General features: G+C 40.6%; 1 long non-coding RNA gene across 1 annotated transcript; it reads left to right on the forward strand.

Moving 5' to 3' along the window:
• Positions 1–750: 750 nt before the first annotated feature.
• On the forward strand, positions 751–15,160 carry LOC144791030 (uncharacterized). Its single transcript, XR_013602277.1, has 4 exons — positions 751–800; positions 1,580–1,645; positions 1,834–1,855; positions 14,494–15,160. It is a non-coding gene; the product is annotated as an uncharacterized LOC144791030 (long non-coding RNA).
• The last annotated feature ends 2,967 nt before the right edge of the window (positions 15,161–18,127 follow it).

Genomic DNA, 18,127 nt, shown 5'->3' on the forward strand with positions numbered 1-18,127 from the left:
CCCAAGTTCAGGGAATATGAGAATATCTTCAGTCAAAGTCAGGCCACTTTCTTGGCATTGCGCACGTTCCTAGGCAGCGCGTATTTACAAATCTTCTCGATCTTTATGTTCTGCCTCCTAACCCTTACCTTTCCGTCGGTACTCCAGTCAGCCTGCCGGGCTGTTTGGGGAGGTACCACGACCTGCGTTGTCTACTTCCTTATTGATTCAATGCAGTAATGTGATTGGATATTCGAATTATTTCTGCCATGCTATTGTGGATGCACGAATGTGATTATCAAGTTTTTGGCCACTCACTAAGATCCTGTCAGGTCAATCACATGATAATTAAATGTAAAATTATTTTTCACTCCTATAAACGGGTGCACTCGTGCATGCATGAGTTAACCTTGTGGTCTGTTTATATATGATTAACAGCATCAAGCTGAATAACAACAGTTAGGTTCACATCGTGAACTACATCTACCAGGGTTCAAGTTAATTAGTACCACGTGAAGACCTGGGAGCTGACTTTGCTTTTTTAGAGATTTTCTACAATAATTTTATTGAGGAGCATTCGCCCGCAATAATAAAAGATGTACATATGGTTTACAACATTAAAAATGGATACATTAAAGTGTACTCTGTTAAACAAAATAGAACGTTGAAATGTGAACTACATTTCCCATGATTCATTGTAGTTCTACTCGAATTCGAATATCCAATCACATTACTGCATTGAATCAATAAGGAAGTAGACAACGCAGGTCGCGGTACCTCCCCAAACAGCCTGGCAGGCTGACTGGAGTACCGACGGAAAGGTAAGGGTTAGGAGGCAGAACGTAAAGATCGAGAAGATTTGTAAATACGCGCTGCCTAGGAACGTGCGCAATGCCAAGAAAGTGGCCTGACTTTGACTGAAGATATTCTCATATTCCCTGAACTTGGGGATAATACTCGTCTCCCGCTGGATTTTCAATCGAGTCTCAGCACGAGAGACAGTGAGTTCTTTTAATGAGACAGTCATATTGAAACACTATTTTCCGGAAACGAGCGTGGAAAGCGCTATGCGCATTGCCGAGGGTCATACACAGAGATCAAAGTGTGGCCATGCTATAAATTGCATAATGTACAGCTGGCCTCCGTGCCCTGACATGTAGTGCGCTATGCTCTCTGCTAAAGATCGCGCGCCCAATTTAAAGGACTAGGCATGCCATAATGAGAGTAAGGTGTCTTTATACTCTGATAAGGGTGAGAAAACCGAGTGGGGCACTTACGATGACTTTACATGCGCCCATCTGAACTGTGGCCTAGTACACCGCAAGTTCACATTACGAGGCATATAATTTAAAAAGGAACACATTGCAAGCATTTGATGTTAAACTACTCAGTTATCAAGTGATCTTTCATCAACGCATAACATGAGACGCATAATTTAATATAAGAACGCAAAGGCAAATTAACAAAATGAAGATTTGCAAGTCAGTTGATATAAATATTGAGGTTTACTAAAAGAGTGTTTTTAAGCATTGAGTCTCACATTGTTGAGTAATCAAAGATTTCTTCACAACTATTTATTTTATTATTCTCTGTACTACAGAGCGGTGCTTCTTATTCCTGAGCTGTTTGCCAGGTGAGGCGAGGCAGTTCTCCCTTACAAATGAAGGTGAGCCCATGTGAAATTGAATAATGGGATACATATAATAGGTCATTAGACCATATATGTTAGGTTTAACAATTGAGTAATGTGTATGGATAGCCCTTACTAATGAAGGTGTGATATCCCATTTTGTATCTTTTGTCCATGTGTTTGTTTGTTGGCGGTTCTACATTGGGATCCTCTGTTTCATTCAGGAGGAGAATCAGAAGTGAACAGGTGACATTTAGCATTTGTGTTTACGAATGTCCTTTTGTAAATATATTTTTTCCACGTTTAAGCAGTAGCAATTAAGTTAATGGGTCCTGAGGAAGCGGCAGATACAAGCTTTGGCCTTTAAATGTCCGCAGAAACATGTCGACCAGATTACCCAGTCAGTAGTTATTTGTTTGAACCATCTGACTTTTTTGCACTCTATTGTTTTTAGCGTTGGAGGTGCATGACTACAGAATAAAGTTGCATTGCATGCATTATCCAATTTTACTTTATACACACTTATTTTCTCACTTATCACTAACGCACTGCTTTCAGTTACGATCCAAATAACATCTACCAGACATCCATCCCCAACAACCATCTCCTGTTATCACCTGTGGAGAGGCTAAAAGGACTACCTACTGTGGAGTAGACCAAATGATGTACTGGGTGGTACAGAATACGTAACTGATGGACATATTTTCATAATGGGTGATTGTCCTTAGTCTGTTTTCATTCTACACTCTGAAACAGACCCACAGCCAGCTACACACACATAGACCTATTTTTTCAGACCCACAGTTATTCATTGTTTTTCTCATCCCCAGGACACAGCATATGAGCCCACTCTGGGGGATGGGGTCCACAGGGCCAATAAAGTTTCAGGGAGAGGAGATGCATGTCCTTCCTCTCTTTTTAAAAAGGTAACTGCCATGGGGGATGTGGTCCTGATGTCCTTTTTGATGCTCTTCCTTTTTTGAGAATTTCTGCCATGGAGGTGGGCTCTCTGTGGTCTATAATGACTTGGTATGCGGACCAGACCGTCTCCTATCCTTTTGGAAAGGAGTTGGACCCCTGTGGTGGGCTCCCAGGGCCTATAATGTCTCAGAGAGGTGGGTCACGCAGCATCCTCACTTTTTTTTAAAGGGAGCGCCCTGGAGGAGGTAGCCCCTAGGGCCTTTTAAAGTCTTAGGTGGTGGTTGCATGGCTTCCAGGGCCAAATATGGTTCAGGGAGGGGGCAGCCCCTCTCCTAAATTTCTGGATTGGACTCGAGGAATGGGGTCCCTGGTTCCAAATTTGGCTCAGGGAGAAGGGTTATGCGCCCCCTCCCATATTGCTTTAATTGGGCCCTGGGTGATGAGTTTCTCAGGGCAGAAAATTACACATGGAGGGTGATCATTTGTCCCTCCTTTTCAGAAGATTTTGACCACAGGGATTGTCTCCCTGGGGCCCCTAATGGTTCAGGGATTTGTGCTACTTGGCCAACCTCCTGCTATAGGTATATTGGACTCCTTGAGATAAGGTCCCCAGGGCTTAATATGACTCGGAGAGGAAGGCCATGTGTCATCTCCCCATATTAATTTAACTGGGCCACAGGATGAGGTTCCCAGTGCCACAAGCGGCTTGGGAAGGGGAGTATGGTCCCCTTCCTTTTTTCAGAGCTTTTGGTCCTGGGGTGGGCTCCCCAGTACCTATAGTGACTTGTAGCCCCAGCCTTGTAATTTTATTGGGCGCCGGGAGATGGGGTTGATGGGCCGAATATGATTCATGGAGAGGGGCCACATGCCTCTCACGTAAATTACAAAATTGACCCCCAGAAAATGGTGTCCCTTGGCAGAAAATAGCTCGGGAGGGGGGCATTTGTCGCCAGACCCTCATAAATACATTAGGCCTGGGGGATGGTGTCACTGGGGCCAACTACAGCCCAGGGATGAGGGGCTGCATGCTCCCTCCCCTAAATAAGTGAATTTGGCCATGGGTGATGGGTTACCTGCAGCTGAAAATGTCTCAGGGAGGAGGGCTGAGTGGCCCCCTCCCCTTATATTCAAATTTTGGCTCGATGATTGGGGTTCTTGGGACTTAAATAGGCTCAAGGAAGGGAGCTGCCTGCTCCCATTTTCAATTACTTGGCCCTGGAAGATTGGGTTCCTGGGGCCTTATAAGACTTGGGGTGGGGTCTGCCTGGACCCACTCCCTTTTAAATAAAATACGGCCTCTGGGATGGGGTCCCCGGGCTGTAATAAGGCTCTGTAATGTAACATGGACCCTGGGGATAGGGTTCCTGGGGCATAGTAAGGCTTTGGGAGGGGGACCAAGCAGCACCCCTCCCCTTTGAAAAAATTCACGGCTCTAGGAAATGCGGTCTGTGAGACATAATAAGACTTTGGGATGGAGGCCATATGGCCAGCTCACCTTTTATTGGGAGAGGCCCTGGAGATGTTGTCCCAAGGGCCAATTAGGTGTTAGCGAGGGGGCTGCACAACCCAGTCCCCTTAATATATATTTTTGCCACAGGTGAAGTGGTCCCCCGGGCCCGTAAGCCAGCCCTACACTGTGCACCCAAAGCTGTGTGCGCTGTTAGCAACCTGCTGGGTGTTTAGCCGCAGATCCTGATCACAGGCCAAACCCTGCAGCCAACACCCCATTGCACACGGCAAAAGGCTCTGTGCAGTGTGGAGTTGAATGCTTGTGCGGAGTTAGACGCAGGTCCTGGCTGAAAGCAAGGCCCTATAGCTAACCCCAGAGGCCATGCACTGCACAGTTTTGCCTGCTTTTTGGGAGTTGGCCACAGCGCCCGGCTACAGGCCTGGCCCTGTGGACAACCCCCCACTGCACATGGCAAAAGGATGTGTGCTGTGGGTAGTTGGCTTTACGTATGGTAAGCAAACATTGATTGACATAAAAAACCCTAGCAATTCACTGAAAAAATCAATGGTTAAAGTACCGTTATAGTTAGGTCTCAAAATAGATCTATTTTTATTTTTAAAAAGAACTTATATTATTTATAACTTTCATAGTTAGTTGAATATGTCAGAGACAATATTAACATTTTGAAACACAATAAACACACAAATTCACTAGTTATAGTTAGCTGAGTTAGCCATAGATTGCACCCCCACTATGCACTGCTTAGGGGCTCACATATCACATCACTCATGACATTTTCTATGACATGGTTCATGACCTACCAAATGACATCACTGCTAACATCATCCAATGAGTGTGTTAGTTTGTTTTATAGTTTACATAGCGGTGGGTAACTACTGTATTACTTCTCTACCAAATTCTGAACAGCCTATGCCCAGCTTATGGGTGTGACTCTTTACAAAAAGCAAGTGCACCTAAGACATCATAGCTGTGCAGAGGATTTGAACATGTTCTAAATCTTTGCATTGAAGAGTAAAAGCGTGTGCAGGTGACAGTTGATGACTTGTGATCAGCAAGTTCCACACACGTTTTTTGGCTCTGAAGAAAAAGTTAGCAATAGGACAAAGTTTACCCATACTACATACTAAGTATTTTATGCAGCCTTTTGTTATTATACAGAATTTTCCCAGCATTACAATTTCTATGTAACATAGAAGACTGATTGCACTAGGTATTAACCTATGTGCATGTTCTTCTTTTGGTTCAGAAGGTAGGCTATCTGTAAAGTTTTCACCACAGTATGAAGGCTGCCGGTAGTATGATATTTAGCACCTGCAGACACTGGGTATTTTATGTGAATAGCACCTTTTTGCTAACTGTTGCATTGAGTGTAGACTGTTCTTAGTAGATATTTTTTTTAACCCTGTAGTCTATTTCTCATGAGAGTTTCGCTGTATGCAAACATTGTGATACAGAGTAACTTGTCTCCATAAAGTGAACACTGTTCACAGCATACACTTTTCAAATCATATTCATTTCATTTATCAATTTAGGTTCGGTGACGGTCAAGGGCTTGATACAGATAAAAGCTGCCCATAGTAGGGCATTCATTTTGGAACAGTCGTTGAGTATTTTGAGGAACTTGGCTTTGTCTGAGCAGTTGTATACATATTTTACACTGAGTGCAACAAGGGTTTCCCATTTATCTGTGGTTGAATGTTAATGTGAACTAGACTAACCATGCAGACAACTCTTCATAGCGAATCCACTCAAACACCTAAGCATAATTATGTGACTACGCCCTTCCTATGCACTGCCATCAGCCTGTGCACAGCTCTTTATGGAAAGTCCACTCCTTGTAGAGACCCAAGCCCCATTAGGTGGCCAAGACCCTGCAACACACAGTCTTCACCATGACTACTGTTAACGTAGGATTTGTTTGCCCACTTGGACATTTTTTGAGTATACATATGGGTATTTTTCATGGTCTTGCCTACTTGTGCAGGATGAAACACACACCTGCACTGCTTATATTACATCCATCATGATATGTCATAGATTATCATTTATAACATTACTGATGACATCTAAAATAACATCATTAATGTCATCACAAATTACAGTTACTTCAGTTGACTATAACTGGTGATATTCAGTGTTTTTTTTTGTTTAAAAAACTGATATTTCGCCTAAATATAATGTCACTTTAACCTTTGTTTTTTTTCAGTTTTTTTACTTAACCTGACTATAATGTCACTTTAAATTCTGGTTGTTTCAGAGAATAGCGAACTCTCTCTCTTTCTTGCTCTCTCTCTCTCTCTCTCTCTCTCTCTTTCTCTCTCTCTCTCTCTCTCTATATATATATATATATATATATATATATATATATCAAGCAACACTCCTGACCGCTTTTCGAAGCGGTGACACAGCAGGCGCAGACCTCTTCTCAATAGCGTAGATTAGGCTCAGAAGTAAAACGCCATCACACCATCAAATATACGCAGTGGAAGATTTATTGCAAAAATGCAGAGCAAATGCTCTCCTTGACGCGTTTTGCTCCGTAAACGGAGCTTGATATTACTTACTGGCGATAGCCAGTAGGTATATATAGTTAGGACCTAGCTACCATAGGAAATCCGCAACATTCTATTGGGAAAACTTTGGCGCCGGTTGAGGAATTTGCGTGTAATTTTCCAAAATTTAGGCCAGCTCCGCTCCGCTTCTTCCATGGAAGTTTCGGGGGGATTTGTCATGTGGGGGCCGAGAAAAAAGGGGGTCCCAAAACGTGTTTTCCCCATGTTAATTTCCATAGGACGAATAGACAAGGCTACAGCCCGAACCGCTGAATTGAATTACACCAAACTTTGCAAAATTGTAGGGACTGGTACGCAGAAGTGCCTTTTCTATATTTGGTGAAAATTGCTCCAGTGGTTTTTATGAAAATTAACTTCAAAAACACATATATATCTATAGAAGCTTACTGTACTCTGTACCTTCCCGAGTACGAGCTGCATTCTGATTGGCTGCCAATGTCTGTCAACACTCCAAAACAGAAATTGTTGGCAGCCATCTTGTACCTCAGTAGACTGAGGCACAGGAAAGCTGAAAAACAAATGTGTAGAACTCAAAAAGGGGACAGGGTAGAAGCACCCTGACCCCCTAGGCCTGCTCAGGAGGTCCCACAAGGACCCCCAAGGCAAAAAAAAAAAATTGTTTTCAAAATTCAAATTCTTCACCCAAGAAGTGTTGGCACCCATCTTAGGACCAATATACATGATAGCACCTCATTAAAAAGCATTGCAGTTAATAGAAGGTTTTAGGACTTTAGTTACATTATAAATCATTTGATGATGGTACCATACTCATTTTAGGAATTGTGGTGTGTTCTAAGGTGATTTTACCATGTGAAAAAGCCTTCTGCTGGGATATCATGAATCATGTTTGAAAGAAAACTAATATCTCATGCTTTTCCCACAGTGGTTTGGAAGGGGATCTATAAGCTAAACTGAAAGCATATTTTCTGTAAATTCACATTATCTTTCTCAGTCATGTGAGAATGAAGTCTGACATTCTCAGTAAAACATGTACATCCAACAAGGACAGAGACTGTCAGTTGATTCCTTTGTGTTCTACTGCAGTTTCCCAGAGTGTTCTAAAGAACAACTAGAGCGCTAACAGTCCTACTTATTACAAAGGTATGGCACACCTGAAGCCATCTTGATTGGAATATAGTGGTAACTCTTAAAACATTTAATTTAAAAAGGAACAAAATGAGGGGGTATATGTTGCCAGGGAAAGTATGATTAGTGCTGCAGAAAGAAAAATTAAGGCACATTTTGAGTGACTTCTCAAATCCTCTTCTATTTCATAAAAAAATTCTGACATGCAGTCTCCCAAGATGGCCACCAGAGACAAAAGAGCCCAAATGTAGCCCAAATATCACCCAGATGTAGCCCAAGTATAGCCCAATGACAGAATGTCCCAGAGTGTTCTAAAGAACAACTAGAGCGCTAACAGTCTTACTTATGACAAAAGTATGGCACACCAGAAGCCATCTTGATTGGAATGAAGTGGTAAGTCTGAAAACATTTAATTTAAAAAGGAACAAAATGAGGGGGTTCATTTTGCCATAGAAAGTATGATTAGTGCTTCAGAAAGAAAAATTAGGGCACATTTTGAGTAACTTCTCAAATCCTCTTTTATTGCATTAAAGAATTCTGACATGCAGTCTCCCAAGATGGCCACCAGAGACAAAAGAGCCCAAATGTAGCCCAAATAGCACCCAGATGTAGCCCAAGTATAGCCCAATGACAGAATGTGCCAGAGTGTTCTAAAGAACAACTAGAGCGCTAACAGTCTTACTTATGGCAAAAGTATGGCACACCAGAAGCCATCTTGATTGGAATGAAGTGGTAAGTCTGAAAACATTTAATTTAAAAAGGAACAAAATGAGGGGGTTCATTTTGCCATAGAAAGTATGATTAGTGCTTCAGAAAGAAAAATTAGGGCACATTTTGAGTAACTTCTCAAATCCTCTTCTATTGCATTAAAGAATTCTGACATGCAGTCTCCCAAGATGACCACCAGAGACAAAAGAGCCCAAATGTAGCCCAAATATCACCCAGATGTAGCCCAAGTATAGCCCAACGACAGAATGTCCCAGAGTGTTCTAAAGAACAACTAGAGCGCTAACAGTCTTACTTATGACAAAAGTATGGCACACCAGAAGCCATCTTGATTGGAATGAAGTGGTAAGTCTGAAAACATTTAATTTAAAAAGGAACAAAATGAGGGGGTTCATTTTGCCATAGAAAGTATGGTTAGTGCTTCAGAAAGAAAAATTAGGGCACATTTTGAGTGACTTCTATTTCATTAAAATAATTCTGACATGCAGACTGAAACATGCACTTTGAATACCAGCAGCAGACTTCCCTGGTGAGCAGTAGCTTTACTACAGTGATATAATGAGCAACTAGAGTGCTAACATTCAGAATTTATGGCAAATGTGTGACACATCTGAATGCCTTCTTGATGGAACCAAAGTAAACAAGCATTGAAAATGCAATAGATCTCGCCCTCGTTTAAGTTAAAGCCATTCTGTTTGTAATGAGGTGGCTTTTTAGCTTTGCTTTTAATAGTGTTTTTCAAACTTTCATGTAAATAACATGCATATGAATGCATATAGGTATATGTATGCATGCATTTATAGTTGTATTCACATAGATATGCAGATTATATATGTTTATATATGTATGTATATATATATACACATACATATATATAAATGCATATACCGAGGAAGGCTTGTAGCGGAAACGCGTCTGTCTCACTCTGTTTAAGATAATAAACTAAGTACGAGCACTAGTCTGGTTTCCGAGTGCTGTTTCCTTGCGGAGGAGTTGAGGAATTGGAGCTGCATAAATGCATATATATTCATATATATATATATGTGAATATGTGTGCGTGTAGATAGACCGAGGCACAAGAAAGCAGAAAAACAAACGTGAAGAACACAAAAAGGGGGCAGGGTAGATACACCCTGACCCCCTATGCCTGCCCAGGTGGTCCCACAAGGACAAAAAAGGCCCACATTTATTTTTTTTAAAAACCTGGTCTTTTTTTAAAAAAATTACCCCCCGGGGGACCAAATCGCGGCGGCATAGTGATAAAGAAGTGTGGGGGGTCCACAATCCCCCCCACACTGCCCTGGGGACCCACGTCCCCGGGCTAAGCAATGCACCCCCTTGGCGCATACTGGAGGCCCCTGGTGGGCTACTTGGCCCCCAGGGACCCCCAGTATGCAAGGGAAATTAGTTCTTATTCTCCAAACACACCAGGGGTTGCGCTGCAGAGAGGTGTAAAAAAGGGTGTGGCCTCATTACACCTCTCTGCAATGCAGCCCCGTGGCGCATACTGCAGGTTCCAGGTGGGCTAGTTGGCCCCCAGGGACCAGCAGTATGCAAGGAGAATTAGTTCCCCCTCTGCAAACACGCCCAGGGGCTCCCTGTCTTATACTGGAGTCTCCTGGTGGGCTAGTTGGCCCCTAGGGGCCCCCAGTATGCAAGGGGAATTAGTTTCTCCTCTGCAAACGCGCCAGGGGTTGCACTGCAGAACGTTGTAAAAAGGGGGCGTGCCCTCTGAACACCTGCCTGCAAAAATGTAGTAAATCAGTATAATAAAAATAACAATTAATACATTTAAAAATTGTCATTTAAAAAACCTTCGAAATTCAATGAAAAAACCATAGGTTTCAGGCCTTATATAGTTAGGAATTAGCATTTAAAAAACCTTGCAAATTCACTTAAAAACCATAGGTTTCAGGCCTTATATAGTTAGGAATTAGCATTTAAAAAACCTTGCAAATTCACTGGAAAAACCATAGGTTTCAGGCCTTATATAGTTAGGAATTAGCATTTAAAAAACCTTGCAAATTCACTGAAAATACCATAGGTTTCAGGCCTTATATAGTTATGAATTAGCATTTAAAAAACCTTTGAAATTCATTGAAAAAACCATAGGTTTCAGGCCTTATATAGTTAGGAATTAGCTTTTAAAAAACCTTTGAAATTCACTCAAAAAACTTTGGGCTAGATGTAGGTAATTCTCATTTACCGACTCTAGAATACCGAATTTTACCGATTCCGTATTCTAGATTCGGTAAATGAGATGTAGTTAAAAATTCGGTATTTTTTACCGAATCTGTAGGATTCGGTAATTACCGAATCGGTGATTACCGATTCGGTAATTGTCATTGATTCCTATGGGCCTTGAGGCCCATAGGATTCAATGTCGATTACTGAATCGGTAATTACCGATTTGGTAAAAATACCGAATTTGCAAGGGGGACAGGGTGTCACTTTGACACCCTGTTGCACCCCTGATTTTGGCTTGTGTGCCATGTGACACACATACATGCCCTTGGGGCATGTATATGTGCCACATGGCAGAGGTGTACATGCACAGATGTGCATGTACACTGGAATTCGTTATTTACCATGCAATAGTATTACATGGTAAATAACGAATCGGTAATGGCCCGTGGCACTGTTTGAAGTGCCACCTAAATCTGTATTTACCGATTCGGTAAATTTACTGATTCGGTATTTTACAGAATCGGTAAATTTACCGAATCGGTAAATATACCGATTCTGTACATTAAAGGCCACCTACATGTCAAATCCCAAATACCGGTCGGTAACGGCCGAAATCGGCCGTTACCGACCGGTATTTGGCGACCTACATCTGGCCCTATAAGTTTTAGGGGTGTTATAGTTAGCTGGACATTTCACTCATACAAAACCATTGAAATTGCTCCTATATAGTTAGTTGTACTAACTATATTTCGCGCACCCGAATCCACTGCTGATGATGTCACATATTAGATCATTCATGACATGGTCAGTGACATCACTGATGACATCTCAAATGACATCACTGATGACATCACTGATTACATCATCCACGTGACAATCACATACACCTTTTGATACACTATTAAAAATTTTCATCACTCTTTGTAAAACACAGAGTATCATATTTGAATCCATTGTCACAGCAATACAAGTATCTAAAAACCTACTCAGTGATTCATAGATGTATACACACATCTAATCACTTACCTGTAGATTCACTCATACATGCTGTCAATGAAGAATAGAACACTTTCAAAAATACTTATACACCTATATCGACATTAAACAACAGCACACATCCTATTCACATATGAAGTCATCCTACTCACTTATGCAAACAATGGATCATACCTACATATTTACTTAGCAAAACACGTATACAAACACCACTTCATCTATTGATTTAGATAGTAAGTCATACTTAGTGAATTATAAAATCATTATTACAAGTATACAGTTATCCATACAGTCACTCACACAATCATTGAGTCTTATGTATACTTATTTATATACTACAACTGACACATACACTGCCTTTTATTTTCTAGTTTGTTGGACATGTACCATTGAGAAATATATTTGCTCATCACCACACCCATAAAGAGATTCACTCACCCAAACTGTTAGAACAAGTAGTTTTAACTTCTTATATCTACTGAATCAACTATTCACATATCTTTGGACAGTCACACACCCCCCACCGAACCACACACACTTTCACACTCCCATACAAATACTCAGGTAACTAATCAATAACTAATATAGACTTTCACATAGCTAGTAACGAACTGTAGAATCAGTTTACACAACAACTGACAAAGTGACACAGATATTCACACAGTTTAGTCACTATCCACTATATTTAGTGAGACATTATAAATTGGTCAAGTAAACAGTCAATTACACTGCTACTAAATCCTCCATCCAAATATTTATTTATATATATCCACTCATTCTTCAATGCAAATTGCTATATATATAATGCATATTTAAATAACGAAGCAAACCACATTCACTGTATGATGTCATCAGTGATGTCATTTGAGATGTCATCAGTGATGTCACTGACCATGTCATGAATGATCTAATATGTGACATCATCAGCAGTGGATTGCGGGTGCGCGAAATATAGTGTGTACAACTAACTATATAGGAGCAATTTCAATGGTTTTATATGAATGAAATGTCCAGCTAACTATACCACCCCTAAAACCTATAGTTTTTTGAGTGAATTTCAAAGGTTTTTTAAAAGCTAATTCCTAACTATATAAGGCCTGAAACCTATGGTTTTTTCAGTTATATATATACAAGGTTGTTATTAATAATGCAGACAAGGGGGGTAATATTGTCCTGTGGGATAAAGATCTCTACAGGGCAGAAGCATTCAGACAACTAGAAGATGCAGAGTGTTATGAACGCAGTGATGGAATTTCAGTACGTAAAATCAACATTGATTATAAGAATGATTTATCTAAATGGTTAAGGGAAGGTTTAATTACCAAGAAGGAATACAAATTTGTGTACAAAGAATACCCAATTTTACCCTTGTTTTACCTTATCCCTAAGATACATAAAGGACTGAGCCCACTTCAAGGTAGACCCATTATCTCTGCTATAAACAGTTGTTTTGAAAATACCTCCAAATATGTTGATTATTATCTGCAGGATTTTGTTACAGCTTTACCCACATATTTAAAAGACTCTAGAGATTTTTTGAACAAACTGAATACTGTGCAATGGACCAATGATATGGTGTTTTTGACGTTGGATATAACAGCACTGTACACATGCATCAGGCATGAAGACGGATTGAGAGCAGTCAAATATTATCTTGATCAAAGAGATATAGGAATGTACCAACACAACAAAATGATTGTAGAAATGATCCGCAAATGCTTGATGAACAATGTATTTTTGTTTGATGCCAAAATATTCAGACAAAAGACAGGTGTGGCTATGGGGGCATGTTTCTCCCCCAGCTATGCATGTTTACATGTTGGCTGGTGGGAGGAGCATGTCCTCAGAAGACACCATAAGGCAATTTTTGATACACATATTGCACATATGTGGAGGTATATAGACGATGTCTTTATCGTGTGGAAAGGCGATCCTGATCAGGCGAATGAATTCGTACAATGCATAAACAACAATGATCTTAATTTAGCCTTTACCAGCAATATAAGTAGCACACGTACAAACTTTTTAGACATTGAAATTTCAATTCACAATGATGTTATTGTAACTAGTCTGTACCAAAAACCCACAGCTGGCAATACACTATTGCATGCGTCCAGTTTTCATCCACGTCACACCATAGAAAGTCTCCCCTATGGAGAATTTCTTAGAATCAGGAGGGCATGTAGTACTGATGAGGCATGGAAAGAATCACAGGAAATTGCCAAAGCTAGACTGTTAGCACGTGGTTATGGGGCAGGTAAAATAAAATTGGCTTTACAAAAAGTCAATCAACAAGAAAGATGCACTTTATTACAACCAATGATTCCTGCCCAGAGTAGTGGAACAGAACCAACCACAGGTGTATGTACAGATTTGGTCAGCAACAATGGCAATTCCCAATGTAGGTTCATTACTACGTATAGCAAGCAATCTCAAGCCATTAGAAAAATTATTAATGCACAGTGGCCCATTGTCCTAACTGATGGGGTTCTTAAGGGAGTCTTGCCTGTAAAGCCTAGTATCACTTATCGTAAAGCATATTCCATGGGATCAGATCTGGTCAAAAATAGTCCAGAATTATTAAATAAAGACATATGGTTCTCCACAAAGAAGGGCTTTTTTAAATGTAGCAGTTGCAGAGCTTGCAAGTTTGGTTCAAATACAAAAACTTATAAAACTGCATTCTCGGATGAGTTGATTGAGATCAAAGGTAATTTTACCTGCAAAACAGACTATGCAGTATATGTCTTGAATTGTATATGTGGTCTCCGCTATGTAGGAAGCACAAAACTTCCGGTGCAGGCACGTATTTTACAACACTTGCGAGCAACAGTTAATTCGGACCAAACATATCCCGTTGCAAGGCACGTCAAATCTGAACATGGAAATAATTTAGATGTATTATCTTACTTTGTGATTGACAGTGTCCCCATCAACAAAAGAGGAGGAAATAGAGACAAAGCTCTGCGACAACTGGAAACAAAATACATATTAGAACTGGACACAAAGAGCCCTCAAGGTCTGAATATGTGTGAGGACATGTACCATTATTTATGATTGAATATCGATTAAGCGAGTGTCTATTTATAGAAATCTATGACATCGTTCTGCATAATGGTTCAAAACATACAGTTGATTTTATATTGTATATAGAGTAGCATTATTTATGTCTCCATTTTGATCGTCGATGATTGTGTGTATTATCATGAACTTTCTTTTGTGGTTTTATACTATTTATTGACGCTCATTTGCACAGACGTAATTTGCACTGTTATAGATACCATTACTCAGCTGCTATGTACGGATCACTTTATTCTTGATAAATCTGCCGGTAAATGTACTTCATAATGAAATAATATTGTATTCAATATTGCTGATTTTCTCCCTTGTAAAAGGGGTTCCCGGCTGGGATCCCCCCAAAAAATAGTTTAATGTATATTAATACACTTTATTCACGTATTGCACTTTTTCAGCACAAAAGCACTTTTTTTATATACATGTGACCAAACAGCTTGACAACAAAAAATCCTTATAAATTGTTACAGATCTGTTGTGATACCAATAATAATGCATTAAGCAGTCATAAGATAAAAGGTGTCATTGCAATGTAATGTTATGTTTTTAATAATGAGCATACTATTTATTGTTTTAGACATTAATTTTGGATATTGATACCAAAAAATATTGCAATGTCTTTTTCACTCACAATATAGTTGATGTGCAATGTTAATGTATTTACACAGATATTATTTACTTTGTTTTGATTACCATAGTATAGCTGACTATGTGTAAGTCTGTTGTCTATATTTATGGCTATGAGGTACGGTCATGTGAGCCACGACGAAAAGTGCTGTGATTGGTAGTTCACAAATTAAAATTGTATGCACTTTCAAACGCTGGTATCTGGTGAGCAAGGCGACAGGATCGCCGAAACGCGTCGGATCGCGGCACCCTTGACACTGCAATGAAATAAATAAAAACTTTACTGCACAGATTACCGGATTTGTGTCCGTTCTTCTCCCTGGGAGTGATGGCTTGTGCGGTGCGCTGAGGGAGCGTCAGCGTATATATATATATATATATGTATATATATATGTATAATATATATGTTTCTCCCCCAGCTATGCATGTCTTTATGTGGGCTGGTGGGTGGAACAGGTCGTCAGGTCGCAACATGCCTCATTATGGTCTATGCATGTTGTCAAATATTGGCGGTATATTGATGATATTTTTGTTGTATGGCAGGGACAAAAGATCAGGCCAGCGTTTTTTGCAAACAATCAATGATAACTGTCTCAATTTTCACTTCACTGCCAATATAGATGTGACAATTGCCAATTTCCTAGTCATCACGGTACAAGCGTATGTTCGAATCTCAAAACACCAACATGCGATACTGAACTCCAACCCGGCCTACCCGGTGGCCAGGCGTTTCAAAGCAATTCATAACAACAACTTGAATTGTTTACAATATTTTGTTATTGATGCAGTGGCACAAAACAAACCGGGGAGGCAATAGGGAGAAACGTTTGCATTAGCTCGAATCCAGGTATATCATTGAGCTGGACACATAGACCCCTACGGGCTTGAATATCAGAGAAGATTTACACAACTTCCTGTGTGAGATGACAACACCTCAGTATGCAGTAAGAATAATATCTGGGAGGGAACGAAGGGGATATAAAAGGGCTGCGATTTCACAATATCCCTATACTAACAAGGATTTCAAACACATTTTTAAGATGTTTACATCTAAGAATGAATTAGCTAATAATACTTTGCCATGAATTGTTAATAGTGTCAGGGGGCTCCTTGGTCACTATCTCCCCTGTGGACGTGCAGTGTTTATAGCTGTCCTACGGCAAGCTGATGAGATTATATATAAGGTATTAGTACCTGTAAATGACCCATATGATCATCAGTCTACTAGGAAGATGAGAGGATTGAGAACACAATATGAGACTATCAGTTGCTGCCATACAATCTTGATTTTTACTTTTACACACTTTGTACAGGTATATAATTGCACGATTATGCACTTCATGCGCTTCAAAACTCAGACCGGCACTGGCACTTTGTTTACAGAGCTGTTGTAGTATTTGCACTATGATTCATGTTTGCCTGATCTGCGTATTTGCGCATGGTCAATGCCTCTTTTGCACAATCAGCGTATTTGCACATTTTCAAGAATGCTTCTTTACCCAATAGTGTCTCTGCACATATTTATATGACTTTTATAAAAAATATATATCGTTTTTATTTATCGTTAATATTATAATGTGTATATAATTGATGAATTGAAATTTGCTCTTTGCACTTTCATGTATAACATTATGCACTAAATAAGGTAACGATGTGATGAAACAATGCAATATAGAAATACATATGAATATGGTTAAAAGAAGTAAGGAAGGCGAGAATAGAAGACTAAGATAGTCAAATGATATCACGCTGGTTGTGCGTTTTGTCAGGATCTGAAGTGGTATCGCGCCTGCCGAAGTCATCTAGGACTACCAGTCCCAGAATACTCTGCTCCTAGTAGGCGGGACCTATATAGTCCTCCCAAACCCGGAAGTCGAGTTGTATTGGATTTTGGCCATCGGTACCAAGCGGAACGTTTGTTCGCTTCTTCCCTGGTGTTCTGTGGTGCTTTGCAGACGTCTCTGCTGAAGACACGGACTCCAGTGTTTTTACTCTTGGAACTAGTAGTGGTGCGGTCGTCCGTGATCAGCGCTGGAGGAGTGACCCCATTTGTTGTTCGCGGCTGAGAACCAGAAGTTTGCCAATTACGGGGAGGAACCGTGTTCCCCGCTTGCTGTTGGTGATCGGAGATTCAGCGGCTGCTGGATCTCACTCTGGGACAGAGCTTTTGTCATCTGGCGGATCACCGTTTATGTCGGGTCGTGCATCGTGGCCCCGGGCAGATTTTCCATGTCTGCGGAGTAGTGGGGGGCGCAGTCACAAAGCACCATCCGGATCAAAGCACAGCCTTGGAGCCCAGAGGTACAGTAGACTCCGTATATGTTCTGTGCAGTAATTTGGATAACCTCATCCAGCGTACTATTTGTTTTGGAGTTCTGATCCCTCATCATTATTTTGTTCATGTGCTGAACTGCTGTAGATTTACGACCTCTATTTCTGTGGAGTGAACAGAAAGAGGTCGCATTGGATTACCTTTACCTTGTACTGGGTCTAAGGACTCCTGTGGGGGTTTTTGTCCACTCCTTTACGGATACATGGTGTAAGATCCTGGGTATGTATGAGGAAAGGGAATCGAGGTGTCTGGTGGGAAACTGAGTGGTGGAATGGGTGTATAATTTGTGCTTGTGTTTTGTAGGTATACGCCAGGTTGTTCCACGTTAGGAGAGGCCGTTCAGAGTCAGCTTCCTTATTCCCCCACTGTGTACTCAGCAAGGTACGTGGAACAACACGAGTGAGACTATGGAGCGTAGTGACAAGGTGTAGTCCTGTAGTAATGGTTTGTCCTTTGTCTTTCAGGTTTCCTAAATCCCACGCAGCACCTTCCCTACCCTTTTTCCCTCGCCTGATCACCTCTAA

Source organism: Lissotriton helveticus, chromosome 11 (genome assembly GCF_964261635.1).
Source record: "Lissotriton helveticus chromosome 11, aLisHel1.1, whole genome shotgun sequence".
In the NCBI taxonomy this organism is placed as follows: Eukaryota; Metazoa; Chordata; class Amphibia; order Caudata; family Salamandridae; genus Lissotriton; species Lissotriton helveticus.